This window comes from Ursus maritimus, unplaced genomic scaffold (assembly GCF_017311325.1).
Source record: "Ursus maritimus isolate PB19 unplaced genomic scaffold, ASM1731132v1 scaffold_33, whole genome shotgun sequence".
In the NCBI taxonomy this organism is placed as follows: Eukaryota; Metazoa; Chordata; class Mammalia; order Carnivora; family Ursidae; genus Ursus; species Ursus maritimus.
The window spans coordinates 19,702,662-19,708,129 of record NW_024425897.1 but is presented as its reverse complement, the minus strand read 5'-3'; positions in this window follow the sequence as shown (position 1 = coordinate 19,708,129).

Sequence of the window (5,468 nt, the reverse complement as noted above, 5' to 3'; positions counted from 1 at the left end):
GGTGTGCTTAAATGCCAATGCGCAGCCAGGCCCCAGCACCAGTGTACCAGGCCAGGGAGGGAGCAGGAATTGGGGGACAGCCTCAGAGAGCAGCTCTGGATGTTGCAAGGGGGCTGAATGCCGGGTTGCAGGAGATGAGGGCTCTGCTTCCAGAAGCGCCTGTCTGGCCTTCTGGCTCCTAAAGCTGGGTTTACCCATCCTGTCCAGGTCACAGCCCCCCTGAAGTCGCCCTGGGAACCTCCACACAGCCAAGCCCCAGTCCAAAACTTCCATGCCCCAGCCCCGCTGCAGGAAAGCCTGCTTGGCCTTTGCCAGCCCTCCACCTTCCAGGGCGCGCAGCATCCGAAAAACGCCAGCAGACCAACTATTAGACGAATTATCCCGCCCTAACAGCGCTAACAGATGGCGACCAGGCAGCGAAATCCCCTCCTATATGTAACTAATAAACCGCTTGTGTCTTAACAGGGTAATGCATGGAGACGCAATGTCACTTATACAAGATGTTGATGGAATTTATTATATAAAAATCTTCCTCCTAGACTAAAGAGTATCAACATTACAACTCGACAGACGGCGGCGGGATAAGTAAAACAGACAAAAGACAAACAAGATAATAATCTGTTTCCAATCACTTAAGCCCTGTAGAGTTAGTAATATGCGGCTTGCATATTCCCCCTTGAGTTCGGTAATTAATTACCGGCGAAGAGGCACACACCCGCCCGGGGTGGGAGTTTTGAGGCGCGCTGAGCTGGGGCTTGGGGGGCGTCTTTCCTGTCTTCTCCAGCCCGGGACGCGGGGCAGCGGCCGGAGTGAGGACTCTTCGGGGCTTCTGGAGCTGACCTACCCCTCAGGCTAAAGAGAATTTTCAGTTGCACCTCCCTGCTCCTCAGTGGAAACACTCTTGCCTTGGGTGGGGGGTGGTGGTGGTGGTTCTGCAGCCCAGCGGGAACGTGGGGCTTTTCTGGCGGCCCGAGTATCTCCGTTCGACCCTCTGAAGGCATTCCCTCCCTTTGAATGGGCCGGAGTGGCTTGCTTTCTTGGGGAACGCGCGCCCTGAGGAAACCCGAGGGGTGCGCCCCTCGTCCTCTCCTCCGCGTGGTATCTCGGGCGGCGCAGCGGGTCCTCTCCCGACTTCGATCATTACCTCCCCCCAACCCCCCAGCCAAACGCATTCTCCTCATCCCCCCCCACCCCGCCCCCCAGAGCCAGAGCGGCTTTAACATTAAACAAACGCAGCCAGCGCCTCAGAGCTGCGCTCTCGGCCGGGTCTGCGCGGCGGCGGCGTTACAAATTGTAAATTTAAATTGCTCGCCGGATTCATTACCTCCCCTCTTTGATTTCAGCCAGCCGTGAAAAATTATACTGGTGTACCACTGAGAAACTGTTTTGGCGCAAAGAGCCCGCGCCTAATCACTGGCTTTCTCCCTCCGACAAAAGTGTAATTATTTTGTTTGGGGTGTAAATATAGGCCGCGCCGCGCACACACACTCAGCGTCCCGCCGCGCCGCCGCGCACTGCCCGCCGCCGCGCGGAATCGGCCCCCGAGTAGGAGCGAGCGTGGAGGCTAGGCCCTGCCGCCCCTGGGGCCGGAGAAGAGCGGCTGGTTTGGCGCTCCGGCGAGACCCAGAGAGCCGAGCGGGCAGGCCCGGTCCCCAGCCCCTGTCCTCAGCAGTTCGAGTTGCCCGAGGACGCGCAGAACGTGTGCGCCCTGGCTGGCCTGGGTGGACGCCGGTGGGGCGTGATGCGTGGGTCAGGGTTCGGGCTCAGGCCTAGGTATCCGCGCAGGGATGCAGAAGGAACGTGGGGGTGCATGAGCCTTTCGGGAGCCCCGAGGGGGCGGCCACCTGGGGGCAGCCCTGAGTCCAGGAAGGGAAAGTATCTGGGCCTGGGCGTCCCCAGGAGTGTCGCCGGGGCATAGGCAGAACAGTGGAAGACAGGGGCGATAAGGCCGGTGTGCCCCTTTCGCTCTGCCTTGGACTGCCTGGTTTCCAGAACATCTCCGTGGGGTGCAGGGCCTTCCTGTCAGTTGAATTGCGCACGGCTTAATTAACGGTCTCGTTAACTGGGCAGGCCCGACCTGGAACGTTTAATCAAAAAGGCAAGGAATCCCTGTTTCCTTCCTTCCTTCCTTCCTCCCTCCCATCCGCCTGCTCTTCCTTCCTTCCTTCCTTCCTTCCTTCCTTCCTTCCTTCCTTCCTTCCTTCCTTCCTTCCATTTATCCATTCAACAATGGCACTTCTCCCCAAGCTCCCTCCCTCCCCTGAGTCCCCTTCCCAGCACCGGGAAGGGGGGCTCTGGAGTCTGAACTCAACCCCCGCCCAGTATCTGGACTGGGACTCTAAGGGGCCTGTGGGGTGCAAGCCAGCAGGGGTTGGGCAACACTATCGTTTTGGGTGGCTTTGGGACAGGCACCGGTGCCAGAAGGCTGTGTCAACTTCAGGGGGCCAGGAGTCCGGCCATCGATGGAGGTTGGCTGGGCAGCCTTACCAGGCACCAGGGGCAGGCCTGGCATCTCTGAGAGGGAGCAGGTGGGGATCGCAGTGGCTGAACAGCACTTCGGGTTGTGGGAGAGCCAGTCCTAAAGTGAGTGCGTGTGCTTGTGAATGCTGTCGAGCTTAGAAACCCAGACGCTTCTGTGGCCAGAGCCGGGTGTGGTGGCCCTTCTCCCCTTCCTGCAAGCCCCCCTCCTTGAATGCACCCTCCCAGTGGCCCTACCCGTCAGGCTGCCCGGCCAGCTCCTGCAGGCTCTATTCCCGAGGTTGCGCGCTGCAACCCAGGGCTGAACTCAGACTCCATTCGCTGGGAGGGCACAGGCTGGGGCTGATTCCTGGGGGCCAGAGGGGGCCTGAAGAGGACAGAAAGAAAGGTGCAAGCCAGTCCCCCGACTTGTGAGGAAAACACCGAGGCTTTTTGTTCAGAGAGGGAAAACCCTCGCACTTGGCGCTGAGCTGGGGGCTACCTAAACCACTGCCGGATGAAGCGCGTATCCCAGGCGGCCTGATAAGCTGAAGGTCTGAGCTGAGAACCGCTGGGACCCTCCTCCTTCTTGCCTCGCCTCTTAGGCCTGGAGGCCAGCCCCAGCGGTTTGGCGTCGGAGGGCAGGCAGCACCGAGGGCTCAGATGCTGTGGTCGCGGCTTCTCTGGCCCCATTGAGCGTATCTGAAGGTGGAGACCATCCACCAGCGGAGGAAGCGGTTTCTAACAAGATACCTGCAGCCCTGCTCCATCTCTGGAACACAATGGGGAGAGCTTTCCAGGGACACTAACCTTCAAGTTAAGGGCCCCGTAGACTTTCTAATTACCCTCCCTCAGACCAGTTAGTCAGCGTTTGAGTCTGTATCTTGCTGCCCCTTTCTCTCCTCTTGGTCTTTTTCACGGTCTCGATAACATTGCCCCCCTTCTCCTCTCCCCATTCTATCCCACCTCCTCTCCCCGCCCCTCCGTATCCCACCTCCTTTTTGTTAGCCTAATACGGGCTCCTTTATAATTCGCCAGACTTTGGCAGCCGCGCGCTGTGTGTGTGTGCGCGCGCGCGTGTATTTCTCGGCTGCTAATGATTGTGTGTTGATAGAGTAAAGCAGTGGCCTCATTAGCCTTTGTTTAGAAGGTGTTAAAAGGGAAATCTGCATCGGAAAGCAGCGGTTTACACCGCAGCCCGGCTGAACAGCGCGCTGGAGTGGGCTGGGTGGGGGGCGTCCCCCCCACCTCCAAGCGCCCACCGCCGCGGACTCCGGGAGGGGGGAGGGGCCCAGGGAAAGCGACCCCCAGCTCCTTCCTCCCAAGGCGAGTATGTTTACCCCGCTGAGCGCCCTTCTGCTCCACGGGGACCTCAGCGGGGATCGCTCTTTCTCTAAAACTCCTTTGAGCTGCCCAACAGCGCGCGGTGGCCTTTCTCCTCCAGGTTTCTTGGGGGAGGTGGAGGGGAAGGACAGAATGCTGTTTTGGGGAAAAAAATTCCAGGGATTTATTTATTTATTTATTTTTCCTGAAGGGGATGGTGAGGCATCTTATTTTGGAGGCGGATACCAATCCGTCCATTGTCTGGACTGGGCTCCGGGTCTTCTGGCTGGTTGGTTTGTGGGGATATCTCTGTGCTCCAGACGCTGGTGTGGGGGCCCTAAGCTTTAGATCTGCAAGAGTGCTCTTTCTTTCCTTCTAACATATTTGCAGACGGCTAGAGGAAGTCTTCCTTGTACAGGAGGCTCATTCTTAAACTTCCCTCGTCTATACCCCCACCCTAGGGCTCCACTTGGGGAACAAATTGTTGGGTGGCCGACTTCTCTGAAGCTTGGTGAAAACGCAGAACTTTACTGACCCTGGGCTACATTCTCTCTCTCTCTCTCTGTTTATGTATGTTGAGTGTAGGATTTGGAGAATGAGCTTCACGCACAGGGCATTTCCCACTCCCTCGGGGAAGCAAGGTTTCAGGCAAAGGAGAACAGGAGAAGAAATTCTTTTTATCCTGGATCCTACGAAATGCCCCAGGGAAAAAAGAGAAAAAGTCTTTTGAGCAGCCTCTGTAGGTGAGGCTAGTTGAACTCGGAACTGGATGCTTTCTCTGGCAAAAGGGAGAAAAATGAGGCTGAATTTGTGTGGTGGGATGTACGGTTTCTGAACATAACATAATCCGTTGCTTTTTGCCAGGCTTAGGTTGAATCGGAAGAAACCCTTTCTCATCTTTCTGGCTCCCCTCTCCCAGTGGTGGTTTTTCCTTTCCTGGGTTTGATGCCGTGGGTCTTGGGCCAAGCTCAGCTGGTCTGGGCGTCCTTGTGTGTCCACAGCTCAGGATGTGCATCAGCGAACCGTTCGACATCGCCGGCTTTTTTTTTTTTTTTTTTTTGGTCGGAGGCTAGACGTCTGGGGACAGATGTGGGAGGCTGGGGCCTGGGACAGTGACAGTGAAACGAATTCCAAACCCAATCTGAACTCGCCACGGGGACACCCCAGCCCTCAACACCATGTAGACGGAAGTGAGACTCCGGGTGAAGCCAAGTTAAAATCAGCCGCTGCGATGTGGTGGGATGGGATCAGGGTCGAGTTCGGAGGACGCGGGGAGAGGATAGGAAGATCTCTCTGTCTCTGCTATGTGCTCTCTTTCTCTCTCCGAAGCAGGTTTGGTGGAGAAAGCGGCGGGCGCGCCAGCGGCGGCTGCAGGGCTGAGCGCGGGCGCTGGAGTTTGGAGCAAGACAAAGACGGGAGCTGTCCGCGGTGCTGAACCTGCCGCGCCGCCAAGGGGGCAACCGGGCTCTATAACCTGCCCTCTCCTCCTTTACCCCCTCCTTTTGTCTTTCCTTTACTCTGTGATTTTTGCCCTCTCCTACGCTTATTTCCCTCCTTTTGTTTTTCCTTAGAACCCGCACCCTGTACACAGGTATATATATCAAAGAACAAAACAATTGACTAAAAGCGGTGTCTTTTCCTTTCTTCCCAAATAAATGATGTAAGAAAGGCTTATTTTAATGTACTCT